The sequence below is a fragment of the Lissotriton vulgaris genome, chromosome 3_1 (genome assembly GCF_964263255.1).
Source record: "Lissotriton vulgaris chromosome 3_1, aLisVul1.2, whole genome shotgun sequence".
Taxonomy (NCBI): domain Eukaryota; kingdom Metazoa; phylum Chordata; class Amphibia; order Caudata; family Salamandridae; genus Lissotriton; species Lissotriton vulgaris.
In genome coordinates, this window is record NC_141689.1 from 1745902487 (window position 1) to 1745929662 (window position 27176).

The 27176-nt window shown below is 44.3% G+C and overlaps 1 protein-coding gene across 1 annotated transcript in view; it reads right to left on the bottom strand.

The window, feature by feature from the left end:
- The window catches only part of LOC147728398 (la-related protein 1B-like), a 287012-nt gene that overhangs the window by 214152 nt on the left and 45684 nt on the right, over positions 1-27176 (bottom strand). Inside the window, exon 2 of the mRNA XM_086963793.1 lies at positions 12420-12479. The gene's annotated coding sequence lies outside the window, so the exon portion shown is untranslated. The remainder of the gene's footprint in view (positions 1-12419; positions 12480-27176) is intronic.

The following is a 27176-nucleotide window of genomic DNA, read 5'->3' on the forward strand; positions in this document are numbered from 1 at the left end:
GTATATGGCAACTAAAAATGTGAAATGTTTTTTCTAGGTGTACAAACCACCAGTCCCGGGGCCAGCGGGGAAGGCAACGCCAGCCAGGAGGGAGCAGATGTGGCAGCTGGAGGGGGTGAGCTAGCAGTAGTAGAGGGCGTGGTAAGTTATATTCCTTACTTATTGACAATACACACTCGCTGCAAGGGTATACACTGTACCTTTGAGAGGGACTAAGTTGTTGTGAACAACGGTTGAAGAAGACACCCTTTACTTAGTATTAGCAATAGCATTAGCGGCTGGGGTTGAGTAATTAATGGCCTCTCCTATCCAACTTCAAATCAGCTGGAAAAGTTTTATGAAGAAGACTAAAAGTCAGACAACCTTGATGGATGGGTTGAACGAAAATGGAAAGAAGGATGGAAGGAGGAAGGACGGGTGACATGTAATATATGGCTGGCAGAGAAGTATGCATGGGTGAAGGAAGTGGCCCGGGATGCATAGGTGGCTGATAAGATGCATGAGTGGTTGAAGGATGGGTGAAAGGTGAAAGAAAGGATACCTGCCTGGGGAGGGTGAGACTGTATGAGTGATAGGAATCCTCCGGGGGTTTGATGGGTCAAACTCAAAGGCAAGCAAGGACACATGGGTGGTGGTTTGATAGTCATGTTTACTTTGAATGGATGGATGCCTGGATGGTATTCAATCATAGCATAGGTGGAGACAGCCACTGGATGAAGAGAATATAAAAGAAAAATAAACTGTGGCAGAGTAGCAAACCCAAGGGTGAAAATAAGAATACAATTAAAATAAAAAAACACATAATGTTACAAGAACAATGCAATGGTAAATGGAAAAATCGCTGGGAAGAAACAAGGACTACTTGTTTTCAAGGTTTTTGATTCAAGGTTGTATTTCAGAATACTCCCTTGACTGACATTAGTTTGCAAGCACAACATATATATTGTGTATGTATGTACCCATACCCACCCATTATCAATCACCTCCCTCCGACTACGTTGCCCACTCCCTACCTATGTCATCCCAACCATGTCAACCACGGGTGGCCTATCAGCTGCCTGGTTACACAATCAATAGCAGTATCTCACGTTGTCCCATATATAATCATTCATATCAGATATCATCTACCTTGTTGTAGTAGTCAGGGTGAAAGTGAAATTGAGCAGTTGCCATTGATGTAACAGAGTATGGCCGTAATAGAAAAATAAGATAATTGGGTAGTTGTAGACTACAGCTGCCCCACCTGCAGACAGTAGTCAATTACGTGAGTCTGCGACACGAGTATATCTGTCTAGGGTGCAAGCTGACTGAGCTGGCATGCCCACAAGGTTAATTTAGCTAAACACGAGAGAGGGAAGAAGAATTGTCTACTCCATAGTCCCTAGTAATGCCTGAAAATCCCACAAATGATGTGTATAATTAATTTTGTGTTACTGTTTTGCTAAGAGTATTGGTTACAATTATCTTTTTTCTTTCTTGATAAAGCTACTCCTTCCCAACTGAAAAAACCAAACAGGAAGGATTTAGCGGCCATGGCTCGGCAACGATAGCTGGAGGCCTTCCATGAGGAATATCGGCGGCTGGGTGTTCTGTCAGATGAGGAGGCAGCAGCAGCTGCAGCCTCCTCCAATGCCCGAGGTCCCCCAAGTGCCTCTACTGGTACAGAGCCGTGGTCTGGCAGCCGCCCGCCGCACTTCTTTAAACACTGCTGCCCACCCTTGTTCATGCAACTGCAAGACATTTTAGCGCTACATGCTCCTCCGGATGGCACGCCTAGAGGAGCAGATAAACACTCTGGAGAGGAAGCTGCGCCGAGCCCACCGCTAGACCTCCATCGCCTTGCCCCTTTTTTAATCTTTTTTTGGGTGGGTGGGAATTGGGCGTTGGGGTTTTTTATGGACATTTTAATTTGTGGACATTGGACTCTTAATGATGGACATTGGTTGTGGTTAGAGAGAGGGGTGGGTCAGGTGTTATGGGTTTTTTCATACTAGTTAGTTTATTTATTATGGGAATACATTATTTATAGTTTACATATGATGTAAATCTTTTGTTTGGGGGTTACTCTTTTACTTCACACTGTTTCCTTTGCTGCAGCAGGGCCACAGACAGTTTTTAATTGACATCTGCCGATAGTGTAACACACCAACAGATAGATGTGGTATCCTCACTTGTCCTACTTGTACTGTCAGTCTCTCCTCCTAATCTATGCAGTCTATAATTAAACCCCTATGGACTCAGAAAGGTGTGGGTGTGTAAATTAATTAATTCATTTCTATAGTATTATGCCTCTACCAAACTTCTTCTTTTATCTATCATTGATGTTTATTTATACGTAGGTGAAGCGATGGCTGCATGGTGATGGTTTGGTTTTTGAAGGTGCCATGGTGGTGGTAGTAGAAGTAGACACTGACAGTAGCATTTGCAGCAAAAGAAAATGAGACAGGCAGTCATTTGAGGGAGACTCGGGAACGAGTAGTTAAAGTAAGTACAGAACACTTGAAGACTGCCAAACAAGAAACCATGATGATGATAAGCAATGCTAAAGTAAAATAAACCAGAATGCCTGGAGGGCTAGCCTTGTACAAGTTAAAAACTGAAGTCGACTCGAGCTATGAAGAAGCGGACAAGCAGCTTCGTAATCTTTAGTGCTGGAACTAGGAGGATTGATGACTCAATGCTGACAACAATTATATTATTAAGATGAATTATGTTCCTTTTGAAAAAAAATGTAATAGTGAATACTATGCATGGGTGGGCAATCTAACAGTAGCGGCCCATAGAGGGAGTTCTGTGGGACCGTGAGGCGGGTGTGGGGCAGGGTGGGGGGGTAGTAAAAACCAGAATATGGATGAACGGAGGTAAGTAAACATTTAAATAAATCAAATGAATTTTGTTGCGTGCGCGCATCGCATTTTGCATTTAGGTCTGATGTTGTTGTTTACCTTTTATGCCACTTCATGAAATGCCCGAGTTATTCCATCAATCACCTCCGATCCTACTGACTGACTGCGAGTATGGGATGGTCATGGTGTCTAACTCTGTAGTGTCCCGAGTGAGTCCAGACTCAAAAATGCAATGGATTGGGCCTGCCGTAGTACAAAATTATTATTGAACAAGAAGAAGGAAAGCATTGAGTTGAGTCACTTTTTTGTGTGTAGATTAGAATACTAGTAGACATCATGCACAACAAACACCAATCACTCATAGTCAACGTGCAATGCATGCCATCATTTACCTATTCTTCCAGGGCAGTCCATCTAGGCTCGGTAAGGAGGATAGATATATAGTCATGGATGGACCGTCACGTGAGGCGGGCACACATTTCACATTTGTTGTACTATTCTCCATTTAATGTCTAACTTGAGGGAAATGGATTTATGGCAAATCAGGACTCGGAGGAGTGGACTTACTTCTTCACTGGCTGCACACAGTTGCAACTCCAATCCGGCAATAAAATAGTAAGACAGTGGTGATGGATTTGTTGTGACTGAACCAGAAAGACAGTGACACACACAAATAATAAAGTAAATATTCTTTAGCTATATCTTTTTTGGGGGCCTCAAAGGAAGTAAGAAAGTAACTCGAAAGCCTAGTTTGATAGAGAAGTAGAACCTGTCCTCAAACACTGGTGGTTCACCCAGAAGTAGGTCAACTAACACACTACTTCCATGACCTGAGTCGCCGTCATCATCTTCCAGTTGTGCTACTTCAGGTATGATGTAATCCAGTGGTATAAAGTGCTGATTCATTTTGATCATGGTTAACCGCTCAACGTTTTAGGGCAAGAGACTGGTCCTTCTCACTGTCAGAACGGCACCAGCAGCACTGAAAACATGCTCAGAAGAGACACTTGCAACAGGGCCAACCAGATAGTTTATCGCCAGCCTGCTGAGCCCTGGCCATTGGTGCCTTTTCCCATACCAATACAGCAATGGGTTTTGATCACAGTAGACTCCTGTTGGGTCATCCAGATAGGCCTGGACCATTCGCTGAATGCTCATGGGCGCTCTGCTTTACTCTGCCTCTTTTGCCTTTGCCTCTGCACTGGACTTATGCCCTGCCTGTAGAAACCATTCCTGTGCCGATTTTGGGGCTGATGCTTCTGTTCTCCTTGTTGCTGATGTTGTTCTTGATGACTGGCTCGTCATTATCCTCCTCTTCTACATCTATCTCCATAACTCTAAGGCTTTCTGGAACCTCCCTTTACCCAAGCCTTGTCTCGTGGCATGTCTCACTCTCAGACTGAGGTGGCTTCTAAGTGGCGTCTAGATCATCAGAAGTGAGGCTTTCAGAAGAAGTTTATGGACTAACCCACCTTTTCCTTGCTGGGGATCTGGAAGACAATGGATCTTCTGAAAGAGTGGCTTGCTCTTCTTCTTCCTCTGCAGGAAGCTCGATCTCCTAAACTGCCCCATACTTTGGGAGGAACAACTACTATTGGGGGTGGTTGCAGTTGAAGCTTTTGTTGCCCACTTATCTGATTTTCCTTCATTGATTGGGTACTACTTTGCAATTACGATAAGTCAATTTTAACATCACTGCTCATCGGCGTTGGACGTGTGATTAGACTGGCTGTCTGAGACAGACATGGCCCTGGCCCTATGTTGGTGGGGTGGGTCCACTGATGCTGGGGTGCTGCTCCCAGCTTGCTCCCCGGACACCACTGCTGCAGGAGCAATTTTTGGTTTCCCATAAAAGGTCTTGGGTGACATACCGGTCTTGGTAAGTGGCAGTTCCTTCTTCTCACTGGCAACTTTCTTGGTACTGGACATGGTACCTTTCTTTGGGACCATCTTGAAGATGTCCGCAGCACTCAGTGGAACAAGTTAAAGAGATGTCTGTGGTCACACATCATGTGACGTCGTGTGCGCCAGGACATCTGTCTGACACTACAATGGGTGACTTTGTCTCCTCATCTTTTGTGCTCCTAATAGCAAAGAAGCAATAAGAACATCAGTGAAACATGGCATTCATTGTTGTGGATCAATTACTCCTACTACTAACAAACATATATAATAATTTAACTTAGTGTGTGGTCGCACTTGTTAGTGTTATTAATATTATTAAATGTATTACCTCAGTTATTAACAAAAGCATAACAATACAGTGTAGCCATTTGTGAGACTTTGACAACGATAAGGGCTTTCATGGTGTACTGTACATTGCAGAGTACACACAGGAAGGATAAGAAAGAAGAACAACAACAACATTACAAATATAACAGACCTGGTTTGGCATTGTGCATCACGTAGGCTGCAGCATTCAGGAAGCTGCAGCTAAAAATGGATGGAAGCAATAAGCCAGGAGGAACAAAGGAAATACATGCAGGCCTATGGCAAAAGCAGTAAAGCACACTAACTGCCACCACAAAATGGCCACCAGCTACATGGTCACTCACAATTCACAACAACAACAAGCAGGAGGTATGGAAAACAATTAACTCAAGCAGGCCTATAAGTGGACACAGACTTTACAAAATTACCCCTGGCCACATGGGGAGGCTCAGCCAAGGCAAATGCAGACCCACTATTACAAACACACTCACACACTGGCCAGACAAAGGAGGCATGCTAACCAACACAGCTTTAATACAATAGTGACAAAAAAGAAAATCCACAGGCCTAAAAAAGGTTTGCAAGTTACAAGACCCACACACATCCAACAAATGCATTTATTTAACACACATGAAGTGAAATACCCCCCAAAAAATAAACATTTTGCATTTCAATCCAATGCCATCCATGCCCTAAATGATGTTTAAAGTCAACAGACACCACAGAAACAGTTGTTTCATGCACTCCTGAGTAGCTCTGGGCCTATTGGTTGGAATACCTATTGGCAGACTAGTGAATCAGCTCAAATCAATAACATTGCTAATGTATTAGAAAATGTAGGGACCTGTGCTATATTTTTTGCTGGATAAAAGAAGAAAGCATTGCATGCAAAACAACAACTATCAAGAAGGCATGGGCACCACAAAGAAGGCTTGCAGGCCTAATGCAGAAAAGCACACTGGCTGCCCCTTCACAAAATGGCTGCCAGAGACATGGCCAGGCCACAACATCAAGAAAGGGAAGACAGACAATGAAAAGCACACTGGCTGCCTTTCCAAAATAGCCACCAGCCACATGGCCAGGCCACAACAACAAGAAAGACAGACAATGCAGGCCTATGGAAAAAGCACACTATCTGCCTTCACAAAATGGCCGACAGACACATGGCCAGGCCACAACAACAAGAAAGGGAAGACAGACAATTCAGTCCTGTGGCAAAAGCACACTGGCTGTCTTTACAAAATGGCTATCTGCCACAGGGCCAAGCCTCAACAACAAGAAAGGAAAGACAGATAATGCAGGTCTTTGGCAAAAGCACACTGGCTGCCTTCACAAAATGGCCACCAGCCACATGGCCAGGCTACCACAACAAGAAGCAATAAGCCAAGACGAACAAAGGAAAGACACGCAGGCCTATGGCAAAAGCACACTAACTGCCACCACAAAACGGCCACCGGCCACATGGTCATTAACAACAACAACCAGCAGAAGGCCTGGAAAACAATAAACTCAAGCAGGCCTATAGGGACACAGACTTTACAAAATGGCCCCTGGCCACATTGGGAAGCTCAGCCAAGGCAAATGCTGGCCCACTATTACAAACACATTCACACACTGGCCAGACAAAGGAGGCTTGCTAAGCAACACAGCTTTAATGCAACAATGACAAAAACAAAAATTCACAGGGCTAAAAAAGGTTTGCAAGTTACAACAACCACACACATCTAACAAAGGCATTTATTTAACACACATGAAAAGAAGTGAAATACCCCAAAAAACACATGTAACATTTCAATCCAATGCCATCCATGCTCTAAATAATGTTTAAATTCAACCAACACCACAGAAATAGTTGTTTCATGCACCCATGAGTAGATTTGGGCCTACTGGCTGAAAGGCCTATTGGCAGACTACTGGGCTTGTGAATTAAATACATTTTACAATTTGATTTTAAAAGTTGAAGAAAATGTAGTGAACTGTACAACATGTTTCCTTTATAAAAGAAGAAAAATTACTTACAAAGAAACAACTAGGCCACTACTAAAACTACAGGCCACCTACCCACAATAAAAAATAATTAAAACGATGAAAAGTACAAAGAAATCTAGCTGCATGGCCCCAATCAAGCAAATACCATCAATTTTCCAACTTACTTTTGAAACCTCAAATTCAAAGGTTCTCAAATCCAATGATATTTGATGCAGCAGACACAAAGAGTGATCCTTTCAGTTCCAAATCCAAATAGAAAGTGAACAGGAGGTAGACAAAGCACTGGGAAGAGCCTGCTGGACAGGAACAGAAAGTTGGAGACTCTGGGGCACTTCCTTCCTCTTCAAAAAAAAGGATAAAAAGAAAAAGGAATCCTTGCACAAAAAAGTACAGCCAAATGTCAATCTGAGGAGTTTTTTTAATCCAAATCATCATTTTGAGAAGGTTTTGATGATGCTTTGGAGAGAACCATCTCCAGATTGCAGATTCTGCATGTTTCGGATTGCGATCTTCACAAAACCCTGGCTGGAAGTCCGCTGGCGAGCTCTAATGACGTCTTTGCGATCGCAAACTCTCACAGAACCATGCGGCCACCTAGCAAATGTCGTGGAAATAACAAACTGCTCGGTAAATTTGAACCTTAGCAATTTACTTATTCAGCTTATCACAGGCTGTCTGTAGCTGGTTTCTCCACCAGCAGGAGACCTCTTTGAGGTGAGCAATACAAATCCACTTTGACATTAACATTGATGCCTCTTCCTAAACAGTGGAATCAATTCTGAAGTCCCCATATCATGATTCTCGCTAGAATATATACTTGAGCAGCACAGTCTGCATCTTTGTACCATCTTGAAACCTGTTGACACAACTTTTGGGTTCCAGGCAGGATGGGAGGGGCAAGCCACGAAAGGGGAGTGGTGGGGGCTGAGTAGATAAGCAAAATGCAGGAGGAGATGTGGAATTGGAGCAAATAACAATACAAGAGGACAGGGTGAGGAAGGGGTGCAAGTAAAGTAATATAAAGTATCTCTGAAAATGGCAAGCAGCAGAGGGACACAGGGCAAGAGAAGCAGCACTTGGGTCATGCTCCAGAGTAGGAGTAGTAGTACACACATAAATATGAAGTGAAGACGGCTTTGCTGATCAAAGATAAGCAAGGAAATGAGTGTAACAATGTCAACCAATGGTACGCCCCCCTGTAAGTAAACAAAATCGCTGTCTCAGGCGAGGTCTAAAATATAGGGTTTGAGAGGAAAGAGGAGAAGGTACACACCAAACATATGCAGGGCATAAAATAACCAACATCGACCCCAAAACATTTACGGGTGCTAGGGTGAAGGCAGGAAAGTGCTTAAGGAGGGGCTGGGTTGTGTCCTGCCTGAGGGGAAACAGCCTGACTTTTACAATGAAGCCTTTTCTACACAGGTAAGTACCACACCAGTAAGCATTTATATATTTACCACACAGTACTTTACCATGCTGGCTGTAAGTAACATAGGTTCTTCATGTTATTTAGAAAAACTGGGATTTTAAGGGTTATGGGTTGGGTAGAAGTACAGGTAGGTAAAGGTGATTTTAGGATTCAGGGATGGGTAGAGGTAAAAGGAAGTAAGGGTGATTTTATAGCTCATGGATAGGTAGAGGTAAAGAGAGGTCTGGGTAATTTTAGAGCTCAGGGGTGGATAGAGGTAAAGAGAGGTAAGAGTTATTTTAGCGTGTAGGGTGGAGTACAGATAAAGGTGTGTTATGGGGTTTTTAGAGGTAAAAGAGGTAAGGGTAATCTTAGGCTTTTGGAGCCAAAAGAGGTAAAGGGAGGTAAGGAATGAAAAAACAAAAAAGGGAGGGGTTTCCTGGTGAGCGGTTGGCCGCACGGCACATGGGGTTTGTGCAAGGTCAGGCTGCAGGTACAAGGTTGGTACAGTATAGAATGATAAAAAAAATATTGTATGTTAGAAAACAAACTAGAAATTCACTGAGAAAGCCGAAGGTTAAAAGTGATGTTATAGTTAGGGGAAAAGGTCAGTTACAACATAGCACTCAAAACGATTTTAAAAACACTTAAGTTTACCAGTTATAGTTAATTTAAGTAACTAAAATATGTGCACTATAACTAATGCTCTCGTCATACACTCACATATTACATCACTCATACATGTTCAATGATAGCATTGATAACATCAATGATGACATCTGAAATGACATCTTTTATGACAACAATGTGAATGATGGAGCGTGTCCTGAAAAAAAATACAGATTACATATAGGGAAGCAGGGTAGAGATACCCTGACCCTCTAGGCCTAGTGGGAAGGTCCCAGAGTTACCAATGGCCAAAAACAAACAAAAAGGTTTAAAATATGTATGAAAAGCAAGGCAAACTGCCCAGACCTTTCAGTTGCAATACCCCTGGGGCGGGCCAGAGTGTGGTGGGGGGGGGGGGGCAGCATATTGTTGAATTACATATTTTTTTAAAGAATGGGGTAGGCATGCAAAGGACCATTCACCGGTGCCCGATGTCAGACAGTGTCCTGAGGACGCCATCCCCTGGACACTGAGTTGTTCTCTGCCTGCCAGAGCATGAGCCGGAAACTGAAAGCTAACTCCCTGACTGCGATTAACAAGGTAGAGAACATAGGTTTGCTCCTGTCGGGCAAGAGCAGAAACAAAAGCTGCTCCAGCTGGGCAGGAGCAAAGCAGTGGAACCAGGATAGATGCTGGCTGGGGAGCTGGGGCCCCAACGGCTGTCTATGTTGTGGGTGCGCCAGGTGGGATTGTAGCACCCACAAAAAAAGAATTGCTGGCTCCTACTGCCACCCAGGATGGGTGCTGGCTGGTGAGCTGGCATGACTGAGGAAGCCTTTCCCCCCTCCCACAGCCCCCAACATGATTTCACGTTGTGGGTGCCCAAGTAAATAAAAGTAGATGGCACCACAGTGCAGGAGGGGGTTTCCACGCTGCCATTAAAATAAAAAAACATAGGTTGTGGGTGCCTCTGGTGGGATTGAAGCATCCAGAAAAATAAAAGCAATGATAAAATAGTTGTGGCCTTGTTGCTGGAGTATTGAAGTGGTAAGGCCACTCATTAATTATTCATTGACCACTTCCAAAACACCCCATAATGCCTTGCCTGGCTTCATTTTTAAATACTGTTGTTGTTGTGGTGCCCCAAGGAGAAGAAGGGGCACTGCTAATAATTTATAAAAGTGATGTGGGGAGCTGAAAGGAGCACCACAGGCCCCCAGGAGAATTTAAAAAACACTAGGTCTGCTGACCCCTAGGAGAGGTAACCATCATTTTAAAACACACTGAGCTGGATCTGTATACTCTTTAGCTGGAGTGAGGGACCCCTTGTGGTTAGTTTTATGACTGCATTGTGTGGCCTTAAGTGTACAAAAAAAGACTCAAACACACATTTATTTTAAATATCTTTGTGACAATTATTATCAAACTTGGCATAGGTTTATTTATAAGGAATACTTTGTAATATGTTTATTGATAAATTATTGTGGTGATTTTTTGAGAAAGCCAATAGGTCTGCTTTATAAAGTTTGATGTGCTGAAGCCCTCTAAAGTCAATAGGCCAGTCTTTTATATTTTGGTGTTTTGACTCTTCACAAAGCTAATAGGTCTGATTTGTTTAAAATTAAACCTCTTTATATTTTATCTTTAAGTTAAAAGAAAAACCTCAGAAATTCACAGGAAAGAAACCAAACAAAGTGACATTTTAGTTAGGTATGGTAATAATATCTTCGTTTACATAAAAAACTGAGAAATTCACTGAAACACAAAGGTTAAATTGATGTTATAGTTAGGTGAAAATGTCAGTTAGATGTAATATTTTAAACTAAGAAAAACACTGAAATTCACCAGTTGTAGTTAACTGAAGAAAATATAATTTGCACCCTCACCATCCACTGCTTATGACATCACATACTGCATCACTGATAATATGTTTTATGACATCATTGATGACATCACTGAAGACGTTAAATAACATTATTGATATATGGCGAGTTAACTGTAAAAGGTGGATCAGGACATATAACTTTGAAGAGCTAGATACCCTTATCAAGGGGGATAAAGATAAAAGATAGTGGAGCAAAGCATTCAAGAAGTGTTTTTGTATTCACAAGTGAGACCTCTTTAATTGGAAGATCAAATTATTGAACAGAGTGACTAATTATTTCAGAATTTGATATTAGAGCCCTGAAGAAATGATTATTCACAAAACGTGTTGGCTGTTATCAATTACTCTGTACGAAGAATCATGGTTGTCATGTATTTTGTAAGAAGAGTCATGTCGAACTGGATATTCATCTGTGGCAATGAAGAGACATTTCTTGAACTAAACATTCATTCATGACAATAAAAAAAAACATTCTATGAAATATTCACAGATCAAGGATTTTATATTGTCTCTCAAATAATCAGTTATGACTTTCTTATCCTAACTTGTGTAATTTATGTTATAACTTTGTTGTCTGATGTACTAGTATGTATTTTTAGTACACATTCATATCCAAATTCAACGTGCTATCCTGCTGCTGAAGTTTTTACCCAATTCATAGCTACTGCTCTTGCACGGTTTGCCTACTGTAATGTAGAATATTACCATGGAAAGTGCCAATTTTGAGATTGCAATAACAGTAGTAAAATTAATAGTTGATGGACTCAGACTTACCTTTTCACCCGGTTGGGTTAGACAATAAAAAATAGTAACTGTTAAAAACATACGATGAGTGGGAAGAAGAAAAGAATTACCTAAATCCCAATACCTAAACCCTAGCGCCAGGACCCAAGGACCCTAATCAAAAAGAAGCAACAAGTACTTGGTCCATGCTGCACGGAAGGGAGAAATGAAGGAAGACAAGGTGGAACCGGCATGCGCTGACCAATCAGCAAGTAAGACTGTCAATGAAGTCAACGAATGGTAAGCAGGGCTCCAAGCCCCATTTAGCTAACTCACAAGTGACAGCACATGCATTCTCTCATGCAAGACCTAAAAAGAAACCATGCAAAAAGGCCAAAAGTGACTACTGAAAACATCTTGAGTGGCTGAACAGTGTAAGCTGGATCTTCAACATTAACACAATAAAACTTCTCCTGCGGTTCTTCCCTTTCATCAGAGTTGGATTTAAGGACAATTGATAAAGAAGGATCTGGATTTATGCCACAGCATCACTAGTACATACAATAAGCATTCTTTTGTTCTGGGTTACTTCTCTTTTAACATTGGAAAGAAACTTCAGGATATGGTGAAGCTTTGCAGAACTCAATGTGCTTTACACCCAGGTTTATCCTTGCCTCACTCGTGTTTTTGTTGAATAGGTTTAGATTTAGTTGCTCGCAATAAAATCCTCCTAATGTTTACTTACTCCATTCTTTTCGATTTTACTTGATGCAGGCCAGTTTGTGACATCGCTGAATCCTTCACCCTGCAATTTAAGCAGAAGAGAAGCATTCTATGTTACATTTCTGACAAATAACTTTTCCTAATTATTCTTGTGTGTAAAATATCTAAATTGTCAGTGTCCTTCTGGCTCTGAGAGTAAAAGAAATCATTGTGCTAAGCTTTTCTTTATTATTCACAGATAACATTTAGATCATGAAAAGTTACAGGATGGAAAGGGTGCTGGGAGTAAGTTACTGTGAGGGAGTTGTTCTTTAGTTTCAGGATCATTTACCTGCTAGAAACCTGTATACTAGATAAAATCAACATAAAAGGTTTTAGCATTTACTCAGGCGCTGCAGCTGCGAATGAAGGGTTGGCCCTCAAATGCCATCATAACGTATGTGTATACGCATTTATCATCATCAACAAAGCTTTATTCAACTGATTGTCATAAAAGCAAGATCCAGTACATAAAATATCCAATAAAACCAGATAAAATGGATAATATCTCTCAAATATAACAACAATCCATTAAAAAGATTATAAGAACAACAGTGTTAAAACTAATGTTCAGCTCATATAAACCCAGCTCTTAATACAAATAAAGATGGTACAACGGACAGTATAATTCATTTGGGTGCCAAAATCATATGTAAACTCATCTATATACATGTCTATAAAAGATTTTGGGGTACAATACATAATATACATTGATCATGATGCCACTGTCGCTTTGGATCTTATAATCCATGCCCATCCTAAAAATTTGGCTACGGCGATGAGAAGTGGTGACCATGTTTCAGTACAAATTAATCTCAAAGCCACATCACATTTACTGGTGCCCAGGGTTCGACAAATAGGAGCCAGCCATATTCGCCTTGGAACTATATAGGTGGGGCACACAAATAACAAATGGGCCAAAGACTCTGGGCAAAAAGTATCCTCAGCTGCCACCCACTTCGCAGTAAACAATTTAACGGGTAAGGTACCCACTCTCAGTTGAAACAGAAGCTTCTTATCGTATGGCTTCGTAATAGCATCCCAATAAGCTTCTAATTTTTGTATTGGTTTGGCCAAAAGGAATTGACCCGTCAATGTCGAGGGATCACTATTCTTAAAAGTGTTGGCATCCACCCATCCCCAGTAAATTTCCTTCATTTGCTCTCTCGACGGGACCCGGGTGTTCTCAGGGTCCTCCCATAAGGCCACCAAACCAATATTTGTTAATACTGATCTAACCTGCTGTAACCAAGAAATTTTCTTAAAATGGGCAGGTCTTATTAGATCTTTAAAACCCTCAGCATAAGGTGACAATTCAGGAGTTGTCCAGATTCTCTGCCAGTACAGCATGGGGCGTAGCCTAGGACTATCTGCCAAAGCCTTCCTACCTAGTTGGTAAATAATGGCTGTACCGGGGTGCTTTGTGGAAGGTTAACGATTTTTCGGAGGAAGGGTTTTTCCGCTACAGACCGTTTGGAAAGATTTTTAAAGCCCCATAGCTCCGCCCCATATAAAACTGCGCTGACAACTTTCATATTGTAGATGGTCAAAACCGGACTGACTGGTTTGGTGAAGGATGTAATAAATTTGGATAATATGGTATCCGCTGGCTGGCGATGTTTCAGTGTGGCCATGTCCAGATGCTTACCCCAGTTCATATTGTCCTGAATAATGACACCTAAGTGTGTGAAGTCTTTCAACTTCTCCAGAGGGCGCTTATTCAGCAGCATCGCTCCTCCTGAGGATTTCTGCGGATTAAATGTCATAAATTTTGTTTTTGAGACATTTATCTCGAGACCCCGCATAAGGCAAAATTCCTCAAAAAGTATTAATGCACGTTGTAAGCTGCTCAGGGTTTTTGGTATTAGGAGGGTGTCATCGGCGAACATAAGAATTGGAATTCTTATGCCCGCCAATTTAGGAGCGTCAATTGGGGTTTCTTCGAAGAATTTAGCAACCCCATTCATAAAAATAGAAAAGTTGGGGCCATAACACAACCTTGTCTTACCCCCTTATCCACTCTGAATGAGGAAGTATCCTGACCCTGGGTTACCCACCTACTTTTCGCATAGGTGTCCTCATGAAGTCTAGCTATAAGGGATAGTAGGTCATGGGGCATCTTCAAATCATCTAATACTCTAAACAATCTTTTACGGGAAATGAGGTCAAATGCTGCCCTTAAATCTAAAAAGGCAGCAAACAAGCTGCCTTTTTCCAAGACCACCATTTTCCAGTAAAGGAGAGTGAAGCGAAAGGTCTGGTCGATGGTACTTATGCCCGATCGAAAGCCTTAAAGAGGTGATAGAATGTCCTACTCACTAAGCCAATCCTGGATTTTGTCTAGTACGAGGTGACCCATGATCTTTTGAGATGAATCAATTACACTTAAGGGCCTATAATTCCCTGGATGAGACTTGTTCCCCGTTTTAAATATTGGGATAATCACAGCCCCTTTCCAAGACTCTGGAACCGACGCGCCTTTTGGAAATTTCATTAATTAGAATTAAAATATAACTCTCTCCATGTAGTTTTATCGGAGAGGAAAATATTCGCTGGAATTCCATCGGGCCAGACGCTTTGCCTCCCTGTAGGTTGCCCAGTGCAATGTCAACATCCGCTTTACTAAAGACAGAACCATCATAATAAACATAAGAAAGGTCAGATAATTCCTCATCCTCATTAGAACACTCATATTGTGTTTGAAAGTGCTTTACCCGTTGGTCTTGACTTACGTAATTAATCAGTTCTGCGTGGCGGCCATCTCTGCCCCATTTTACTACATCCCAAAATACTTTCTGGTTTTTATTTTCACAGGCCCTTTTAAGTTCCTGCCATCTGTTATCATCCCAGGATTTCTTTGCCACTTCCTGGGCTTTCTTATATTTCTGCCTAGCTGACCGAACCTTAGGCATATCACCATCCTTTATTGCTTTCCCCAGGGAACTACGGGCCTCCTTACATTCTTTATTAAACCATATACTTCCCTTCTTTAGATTGGTACCCTTATTTTTGGCAGTCTTAAGGAAATAAGTGCGAAGGTGTCTAAAAAACACCGCATGAAATCCCATAACCTCCTCAAATGATGCCCTGTTAAGAAAAAGTTCTTCCAGATCTAATGTTGCGTTATTTGCATCTACTGACAGAATAGCTAGGACTTCAGGCTTTACTAACAGGCTTGCCCATTTCAGACGCCTCATATTATTTGAGTGAATTAAATCTAGGGTTATCAGATCTCCTTCGGAATAAGATGTACATTTTTCTGCCCTTATTTCAAAGTCTGGAGATAATGGGTTATGATCACTCTCAATACGATCAACTACCCTGATATCCCTTAGTGCGTGCGAAAACTGTTAATTAAGACAAAGTCGATACGGCTTTGGCTAGAGCCGTTATCGAAAGTACATGCACCATCTCTGTCTGACTGAGTTCTGCCATTTGTAGCCCTCAAACCTTTCTCCATGCAGAGGGAATTCAGATAGCCTATGCAGTGAATTGGCTCCATTGCCCAGGTTTCCTGAAGCAGGCACACATCGTGTTTAGCGACGAAAGACTGTCACTCCGGAGAACTAGTCCTAGAGCCTAAACCGGCTATATTCCATGACAACACAGACAGGGATGTCATTATTGTTTTTCCTGGGCACAGTGTGGGCATAGTATTCGGCGAACCATCACATATGTGGATAGCTCCCTTATCAGTTGCAATACTAACCTCAGGGGGAGTAAAACTCAGAGAATGACCATAAACAATTGACCCTGGGGCTTCCATAGATAGCAATACACTATTATCTGGCATTTTGTTGCCAGATAATAATGTATTGCTATCTAAGGAAGCCCCAGGGTCAATTGTTTGTGGTAATTCTCTGAGTATATCCATCTCCTCTCTAGGCTGATGGATGATATTACTACAGTCTGTGCCAGAATATGTAACTTTCTGAGGTACTTTTGGCAGACAATCATTGGAATCAAGATTTGAAGTACCCTCTAGAGGTGGATCGCCTAGCCCCACGGAGCAACCAAAACCAGAAACAAGTGGAGAATGTCTAAGCATTTAAATATCACTGGGACACAGCTCATAAAGTCCACACCAAATTTCCATATATTACTGTTGGGAATTGGCACATCAAAAGTATCCTAATATTATTGCTGATGAAAGTGCTGTTACATCTAATGGTGCATATGCCAGGAATTAAAACAAGAAGCAAAGTCACTTTTGACAGGGGATTTTAATTCCAATCTAACCAGAGAAAAACTAAGGGACAGTTGCACTAAACAATGGTTGCAAAATACTGGTCTGATTTTATGAACAGTATTAAGCAAACCAACTTATGTACTAATAGGTCGGTTCACAAAAAACTAAATTGTAGTGAGTCACAGTACCTCATAAATAATAATAAGGTAGATCGGAAATTACGTCCCACTACTATTCACTGCCATTACAGTAATGGTTGCCTGTAGGAATCAAGAGCCCACCATGTATGTGAGTGCTTTTAAATAAAGTAAAGAAATGTTTTAAATGCAGCCCATTTTTCTTAGTGGAAAATGGGATGTGTTTAAAAAAATTCTTTTTAAATTGCTAACTTTTTTTAACACTATTAAATGGTCCACGAGACCACTGCCTACGCTTAAAAATGTTTTTGTCAACATTTACAAAGGGGAAGGAGATACATAGATACCTCTTCCCATTTGCGAATGGGTTGCTACTACTTTATACTTTATAGTCGTCAGTAAAATATTAATGTTTTGAGACTGGATTTCAGTCTCAAAACTTTAATGTATCCCATTGCAAATCGCTATTTGGAAGGGACGCCCTAAGCAAACCCATGCTACATAGCGATTCGGTATGTAGTCGCACACCCAAATTGTGATTGATAATAAGTTACCAAACTGCAATTGGGGTTTTAACATGGGTCATTTTGCAGTCGCAAAGTGTCTGATGTTGCAAATGTAGAAGTGAATGAATGGCAAAATATCTTGGGAAAGCTTTGCCAGGTAGAGATTCCAACATAAGCTAAAAATGTATTAGATGAAGAATGTTTATGTAAACTATGTGCCTAGAACTTGACAGCAATAAACATCAGGGTCCCCATATCATGTACACACCATTCCTTAATGATGAGTTAGAATATGCGTGTTATTGCTATCCCTGTTTTACATCAAGCTGGTGGAGTCAACTCAAGAGGTACTGAAAATTGGATCAGTGAAAAAACAAAATGCTATTAGTTGGAATTCCAATTCAGTTAAACCTAAGCCTTATTGTCTAAAATTAAGGCAATTTTGTAACTGACACGTTATGACATGAGGGACAGAAAGTTATGGGATTTTTAGTGTGCGGCCTTAACATTGAGCTGTGGCAGGGAAGCTCAAAGCTATCAAACCAACAAAATGAAAATGCCAGTACTGATATACATAATTTCAAAACAACTAGTGACTACCACAGATCTGAACAAACAATCAGAAAAGGGGGATGACTATTTAATAGTATTTTATTCAAGATATTTGAAACATATATTTTCACTTTTAGCTCTTTTTATACAAAAGGTTTACAAAAAAACACATGGGACAAAAGGATATAGGCTTACCTTTCAAGCATTCATTCAAAATTCAAGCATATCACAAGCAACCACAACAATTATACAACACTTTCAGGAAAGGTGGGGAATTTGGGGAAACAATGAGAACAAATACCAAAGTCTACAAATATTTACAGAGCCATTTGAAGTGACTGTTTGTACATTCTTATATTTACAAAAACATTCCAAACTTAAGAGTGATACTATATGGTAATGTACAATAGTGTGCTTTGGGTACAAGGAATTAGATGCCCAAGAGCTAATGTAGACTGGTAGAGTGGGGCCTAAGCGTTTCGAATCCCGCTGCAATCATAGGGGATTCTCTTCAGGGCCATGAGAATTCCTGTAAAGAAGAAGAAAGGAAAAGAAGGGAGAAACAATCATGAGTTGCGCAGAATTCGGATCGTTTGTAATAGTTATGGTATACAGGCAAGAACCAACACAAGTAGCCCACCAAGCGATACAGACAACCGGAGATTCAGACGGTATTAAGGCCATATTCGAACTAGCGTTTAGAAAATAAAATAAAATAAAACCATTCACCTAAGTAGACCTGAAATGTATAATAGGTCTCCTACTACTAGGCACTAAGCTAACTTTGGGGAAACTGCACTGTAAAAAAGGCTTGAGAATTTACTCACCTTTAACTGATTGACGGACGAATGTCCTTGTGATAATTGTCCACGTGTTATGTCAATGCGCTGAAGCGTACCAAACTACCTGTAATAAACAAAAATATCATTTAAACTCCTAAGTCTAACTGTCGGCCCTCTTAACGACAGTGGGTAAGGGTATGATGAACTTACCCCTAACTTAATGTCCTTTTGCTTAGGGGTTCCTGAATGCACCGGCTGCAGGAGTATTCAAACGGCGGTCAAAACTGTGGAGGAATAATGGAGATGAAGCCATTGTGTGTCTGGTAACAAAAGCCCAACAGTTTCGTGGATGATGGGACCGGTATTGCTAAGATACTCTTGGCGGTCTCCGGGGCAGTAAATTACAGGGAACGTTTCAAAGAACAAGAGGTACATAACAAAAAAGAAGAACTAAAAGGGGGGTGTGCAGGTGCCGACTAATGTAGGGACCTGCAAGGTAAACGTAGCTGAGTTAGAATATGCTTGTTATTGCTATCCCTGTTTTACATCAAGCTGGTGGAGTCAACTCAAGAGGTACTGAAAATTGGATCAGTGAAAAAACAAAATGCTATTAGTTGGAATTCCAATTCAGTTAAACCTAAGCCTTATTGTCTAAAATTAAGGCAATTTTGTAACTGACACGTTATGACGTGAGGGACAGAAAGTTATGGGATTTTTGGTGTGCGGCCTTAACATTGAGCTGTGGCAGGGAAGCTCAAAGCTATCAAAGGCAAAGCACCCCCAATTGCATAATGGGAGGTAAGGATGGCTAAGCATGAAAAGGGGGGTGTATAAAAGAATTTGGCAATAAAGCTTAAAGAAGTGAAATAAAGAAATCAAATCATGTGGGAGGTAACAGGTAAATGTGCTGAACACAGTTGGGAAGATTTATTTGAGGTTATAAAAATAGGAAAGTGAAAATAATGTTTTAGTTAATAGGCTGGGCAAAGTCTCACTCTCCAGGGCTAATAATTGTGTTTCAACTCAATTTGACTTACCTATGTACAGTCATTGGATGTGCCCAATGTAGTGTGTTCCACTGAGATGGAGGAACAAGTAAGGCAAGCTTAAACTTCACTGATGATGTTTTGCATTCAATTATTACAAAGTCGATCCATCAGGCGCTCTGGAGCCCAACAGTGTCTCTGTGGATGTCTCAATGAATATACAGCAAATATTTTGTTAGAGGAAACATATTTAAGATGGCAAATTATAATTTGAATGGAGAGCAGAATCCCTCTATTGAAGACAAAATAGGGAATATGCTAAACAAATTCGCACTTGATTTTGACAGAAAAATGGAAGCGAGAATAGATGACCTGTTGCAAAGGAGGGGTTTTTCCTCACAGGCAGAACATTTTTGGTCAGCTGGCGAGGGTACAGTGATTAAAAAAGGTGGTAAAGGGGGAGGAGCTTCGCGGGCAACCAAGATGGCCGCGTGAGCTCGGAGCTCCGAAGACCTCCCGATCCTCCGCAAAGATCCTGCTACCCATCCTGTCCCACGGTAGTGGGTATCAATTGCTGAGCCGGGGCTGATGCGGCGCCCGTTTCCAGAACGAAAATCCGACATTCCTGGACCGAGTTAGCTCGTCGTGACTTTGGTGGCCCCGCCTGCGTCACTGGCAGACGTCGATGGATACGAGTGGTGGCTCTCCACGGGACTGCCTAGGCTTCCTTGACCCGACTGGTGTGACTGGATTCTACGCTCTAAGCTGTAACCTCCTTTGGTAGCCTTCGGGGTCTCATCGTGCCGACTGTAGGCGCGCCTCACGCCTTCTTCACCCCTCTGGACTACTTTGCCCTGGTGTGCCAACATGGCGGGCAAGGGGGACTCGGACAAAGGCAAGCCTCCGAGAGTTAGTAGGAAGCCGAATCAGTCCCAATCTACTATTCCGGAACGTTTTTCCCATTCTAAGGGATCGCCGGGACTGGCGGGCCGATCTAAGGACCCGTTAAGGGACGAGTCCCCCGAGGATTCTGAATTCACGCTTCGGGACGTGATGGGTGCGATTGCTGGGGTGAAGACTGAGATGCACACTCTTCACGAAGCGCTGTCCGGCAAGGTGGACACCCTAAAGATTGAACTGAATCTTATCAGAGCTGATCTTGGTAAGACGAATGATCGGGTGAAGTCGCTGGACCTTAAAACATCGAGCTTAGTCAATGATATGTCTGATGTGCAGACAGAGGTCCGCGACCTGAAAATGGCTAACGGGCTGCTGGCACGCCGGCTGGATGAGTTCGAGGGCCGTGCGCGACGCCAGAACGTTCGCATCACCGGAGTGCCGGAGAAAGCCGAGGAGGAATCAGCTGAACTCTTTGTAGAAGAACTAGTGGTCAAGAATCTAGCACCGGGTGGATTGACCAAATTTTTTTCGGTTGAAAGGGCCCACAGAATACCGGGCGGCCCACCGAAGACGGGCGCTTCCCCTCGCCCCATCATTGCGAGACTGTTCAATTATAGAGACCGTGACGCCATTCTACAGGCATCGAGGACCGCTGGCCCGCTGCGCTTTCAGAACTCGGACGTGAACTTTTTTCCTGACTTTACTCAAGCTGTTCAGAAACGTCGCCAGAGTTTCGCTGGGGTAAAGAGGAGACTTAGAGAGTTGGGGATGCGCTACTCTATGCTTTATCCTGCTAAACTTCGAATTGAACACGGTCATCGAACTTTGTTTTTCGACCTTCCGGATGCGGCAGGGGACTGGCTTGATACCCTGTCTCAACAACGGACCGACCCGGCTGATCAGACGGAGGAGGCTACTGGAGGTTCAGGTTCCCAGGAATGAGCGAATGGACTTCTGACTTTCTCTGGGGGGGGTTGCTGCGAGTGGCACCGACTCTAGAAACTGCTGCTTTTGCTTCTGATATCTCTGTTAGTCATATGGAGGGTGACGGGGGGGATAGGATGCCTCCTTTCTCCTCTAAGGGGCTTCTTGTAGGTTAGTTTAAGGGGCGACAGGCACACTGCTAGTTGGGGTGGCTATTAGTCTAATGCAGGGGTGCAGGGTGGGGGGTAGTTGGGGTGCGTTTTTTCTATTCTCTCTATTATTTCTTCCTTTGTTCTGGCTGGGGTCTCACTGTTCTGATGTATTTGCTTTGCGGGCGCCATTCCGGGTGGGGCTGATGGGGTGGAGCGTCCTTGATGATGGGGGGTAAATCGCTGAACTTGTTGAGTTGGAACGTGAACGGGTTGGGGGATCGAATAAAACGGGGTGTTGTGTTACAAATGCTTAAACGTTGTTCTCCAGATGTTGTTCTCCTGCAGGAAACCCATCTTGTAGGAAATACGTGTAAGGCATTGAACAGGAGAGGGTTTAAGATGGTGGCTCATTCGGGGTTCTCCACGGGCTCCAGGGGGGTGGGTATCATGGTGCGCATGTCCCTTCCACTGGAGGTGGAGTCTACCCTTGTTGACGAGAGGGGCCGATATGTGGCGGTGGTGGGTAAATGGGAGGGGCGCACCCTGGTTTTGGTTTCGGTCTACATCCCCCCGGGGCTGCAAGCAACTACTTTTCAGGACCTGGGTAGCGCCATTTTGAATCTCCCTGATGGCTTGTTGATTCTGGGGGGTGACTTTAACTCAGTGGTATCGGGGGACCTAGATCGCTTCCCATCCAGAGACCTACGTACATCACAGTCTTGGCTCCCGGACTTTATTGGCTCCATGGGGCTGATTGACTGCTGGCGCCTATTGCACCCCGCCCTGCGACAGTATACTTTCCACTCGGGTGCCCATGGTAGCCTTTCCCGTATCGACTATGTCCTAACCCCTGCGGCCCAGGCACAGTCGGTCTCCACTGCTCGCCTGATGGCCAGGGGCATCTCAGATCACTCCCCGGTTTGGGTGTCATTTGATTTTCACATTATCGCGACATCGAGGGTTGCCCCTATCAACCCCTGGTACTTCCGTAATCCTAAGACCCGGGACCTCCTAGCGAAGTCCATAGAGAGGTACTTCGCCGAGAACTCCGGTTCGGTTGACTCTGCCGTCTCCCTTTGGGAGGCCTTTAAAGCCGTGCTCCGCGGCGAAGCCTTCTCTTTGATTGCGGAAGCGCGTAGGCGACGTGATGAGGACATGGTGCGGTTGGAGTCTGACATTCTTGATTTGAATTCCCAGTTGGCCTTGGGGCCGACTCCGGACCTGCTCCATGCTCTTTCCCTGAAACAAACGGAACTTAGGGCCACTGCCACTGACGCGGCGAAGGCGGTGAGCAGGGAACAGCAAGGCAGGATATATGACTCTGGGGATAAGGCCGGCAAACTTCTGGCGTGGCTGGACAGGAGAGAACTTGCCTCTCGAGTGGTTCCGGAGATACTGGGCGAGGACGGCCTGGTCGTGACGGACCCGGCCGCTATTGCTGGATCGTTTGCGGAATACTTTGAGGCGGTTTATACGTCGGTGGCTGTCCTGCCGGAATCTGCTTCGACCTCCTTTTTGGAGGGCATTGAGCTTCCCTGTTTATCAGATGTCGAGCGGGACGACATGGACCGGGATATTGCGGTCGATGAGGTGGCGCTGGCGATCCGATCGTTGCGCTCCGGCAAGGCGCCGGGGCCCAACGGCATTCCTGTGGAATTGTACAAGCTTAAGGCCGATACAGTGGCCGCGCCCCTGCTAGACATGTTCCTTGAGGCCCGCGAGGCCGGTGAACTCCCGCTTGACCAACGACTTGCCACCATAGTGGTCATACACAAGGAGGGGAAGCCGCATGACCTATGCCGCTCCTACCGGCCCATCTCCCTGCTTAACGCCAAGCCCAAAATTCTGGCGAAACTACTAGCTAATCGTCTGGTGGGGGTGATTTCGGATCTGGTTCATCCGAACCAATCCGGATTCATACCGCACCGCAACACGGCCCTCAATCTTCGCAGGCTCCACGCGGTCATGGCGCGGGCGCAGCTGCTTACTGAACCGACGGTGCTTGCTTCGCTTGACGCCACCATGGCTTTCGACTCCCTGGAGTGGAATTACCTGTGGGCCGTGCTTGCCAAGTTTGGGTTCGGGCCCGCTTACATCGGCTGGGTCCGGCTTCTCTACTCTGCTCCGTTAGCTAATGTGACTGTGAATGGTCGAGTATCTGCCTCCTTCGCGTTACGCAGAAGCACCAGACAGGGGTGCCCATTGTCACCTCTCCTATTCGCGTTGGCGCTTGAACCGCTGGCAGCGTGGATCCGGGTTCATCCTGACGTCGCGGGGATTACGTGGTCACCGGGATTTGAGGATCGGGTATCGCTATATGCCGACGACATCCTCTTGTATCTCACCTCCCCGTGCCGCTCCCTTATAGTGGTGTTTGACTTGCTGGGCACTTTCGGTGGCTACTCGGGCCTGGTTATTAATTGGTCCAAATCCTCTCTCTACACGTTGTGTGGTGACACTCCACGCCTTCCCCGCGGCTGTACAATTCAAGTTGCCCAACAGGGCTTTAAGTATCTGGGTATCTATGTATCAAAGGATCCCCGGGCACGATACACACACAATTTGCTTCCTCCTTTGGTGAGGCTGCGTCGTGATGTGGAGGGTTGGAAGAAGTTACCGATTTCCTTACTGGGCCGGGCGGCATTGTTTAAAATGATGTCTTTGCTGCGGTTCCTCTACGCGCTGCAGAACACTCAGGATCCGGTGCCCGCTAAATATTTTGGGGAGATTGAGAACTTGCAGCGCACCCTGCTGTGGGATGGTAGGCCACGGATATCCCTGACGAAATTGACCATACCGTGGTACGATGGCGGCATCGCCTTACCCGATATGCATCGTTACTACTGGGCGTCCCAGCTGGCAGCGGTCAATCACGGCCTCTACGGCCCGGCAGTCGGTCCTGGCTATGCCATGGACCGGTGGCTTATGAATGATGGGAACTATTATAGGGCGTTGTATTCGAGGTCTCTGGATCGGAAGTTGACGGGGCCCACCAAGACGGCGGTACGGCTGTGGAGGGCGGTGACCAGAACTCTGGGCTGGCAGGGCAGGCTTACCATGGCCACTCCGCTATATGACTCCGACCTGTTAGGGAAACTGTGGCATACCAAAGGGTTCGACAGGTGGGATGTTATTGGGATATCGAAGGTGGGGGATGTTATGGCTAGAGGGGTGGTTAAGTCCTTTGAGGCACTACAGGCCGAGTTCCAACTGGGCGCGTCGGAATACTTCCGATATGCACAACTCCGCCACGCTCTCTTGTCCTGTATAACGGTGGGGGAGGCAGTACCTGAATCGTCTCCACTGGAGGATAGAGTGCTGGACGGACACATGCCAGATAGTGCCATCTCCCTGACTTATAAGAAACTTATCAACGTGCGGACTGACTTGCTGATGAAACTGAGAGAGCTTTGGGTGAACGATGGGGTTGAGGTGGATGATGAAGAGTGGCAGTCAGCGGTTTCTTCCCCTAGGGAGGTGGCCATCTCGGCAAGGCTTCGACTCGTTCAACTGAAGATTCTCCACAGGGTCTATGTCACGGGCTCTAGGCTCATACACATGGGGCTTTCGCAGGACGGAATGTGCCGGAGAGGATGTGGCATGCTTGCGACTTTCATGCACATTATTTGGGAATGTCCTGGGGTGGCTCGATTCTGGAATCGGGTGCATGAGGTGATGAGAGATGTGACTGGTGTGACCTTGCCTGTGGAGGCCCGGCGCTGTCTTCTCAACATCTGGGGCCCGAATGATTACAATGTTGCCCAGACCCGCTGGGTCACCCTGGGCAACATGATAGCTAAGAGAGACATTGCCCAGAGGTGGGGAGCACCTGCTCCCCCCACGATCGGACTGTGGAAAACCAACATGGATTGGTGTATGCTCCGCGAGAAAACTGTATATGTGGCCCGAGGCAAGCCCAGGATGTGGGGGTCTGTGTGGGGAGCGTGGAACTCATATCGAGGAGACATCTGTGTACCCCCCGAGGCGGCAACGCCCGAAGCCCGTCTGTCTCCGTAGAGCCCCCTTCCCGTGGTTCCATACTTGTTATCCTGTTCTATTACTCCCCATCTGCAATGCTGTCACTCATTGGATTGATTGAAAGATAGGGTGTGTAACCCCCGATCACTCCCAGTGATGCGTGCCCAGAATACGTTGCCTGTCCTCAGCCTAGCTTCTTCTTTCTTGTTCCTTTCCTTTCTCGTCTCTCTTCCTTTTCTCCTCTCTTTTGGTATTTGGTTTATTCATTGTTCCATGATATCTCATTTGAAAATTAAACCTGACTATTCCTGTGCAATGTCTTGTGCACGATTCTGAGTATTGACAGAATGCTGCCTGGCCTCCGGGATGTATGGCTGAATAGCGGTGTACTTTTTCGGCAAATAAAGGTTTTCCAAAAAAAAAAAAAAAAAAGGTGGTAAAGCTAATAGAAAATGAAAGAATTTGGAGGAATCAGGATTTATTAGTAAAAGGAGCAACACTGCTTTGGCAGATGGAGGTTTTTTGCAAACTGAGAAACAAGGTAGTGTCGAGGACACAGAAGGGGACCACTGTAAGGTTCCATCAAACAGCAATATGAGAGCTAAGACTGGTTGGAAACATTCCTCTATTATTTTTGATGATTCTTCAGGTAGAGTTGAAATCGAAATAAGCTGTTCCTCAGACTTCAATTCGGAGTCTGAAGAAGACAGGACGGGAAAGTCCAGGGGACAGCTAGATGGTGAAACCAGTCTTAATCTTGGGTCTCTAACTAATGCTCGTGTTTGACCCAATGCTCCTAAAACACCCTCTCTCACCAGAATGGAGCCCTGCACCGCATGTTGGGGAGTATGTAAAAGACATGGTTACGGAAGCAAATCCCTAACAATGTAAGAATCTGCCTGCATTCTGAATGCCCTCCGTGATGACTTCGGATTTGAATTCAAAGATTCTTGCCTTCATAGGCAAAGGGGGTCGTGATCCAAGGAAGGGTCTTGATAAAGGGCTCAGGTTGTTCCAGAACAGGCTTCTGGACCTTACTGGTCAACTAACAAAAAATGTCTACATGGCGTAGGAGGCATATATAGAGAAGAAAGAACTAGATGTAGAGGAACTTAGAGAGTGGGTTCAGAGAGCTGTTTGCTTGCTAGGTAATGCCAATACGGCTATTTCAGTGGAGAGGAGGAACAGTATCCTACTTAAAATTGACCCAAAGCTAGCTGAATTAGCTAATAATGAAGCAGGCATGGAGGCTAATGGCATGCTCTTCAGGGACACCTTTATTAAAGAAATGTCCAAATATGTTGGGGCATTCAGTTTGTTACAGAAGTCCCAGAGAGAAATAAAAAAGGTTTTCAATCGCCGTGTTTTTGGTGGGCCGGGCGAATACGGGGTCAATTCCCCAGCCATGGACGAGGAGTCAATAGGTCCTCTTTTTCTAGAGGAGACAGACCCTATCAGTTTCAGACCTCTGATCAACCCGGGAACATCTACCCACAAAGACAGAGAGGCGCAGCTAGAGGAAGTCGTTGTTCAAGAGGTTCAGGTGTGTCTAGACCTTTTTGTTACCATGTAAAGTTGGGCAGCAGACTTGCCCAATTTCATCACATATGGTTCTTGATTACTCAGGACCCTTG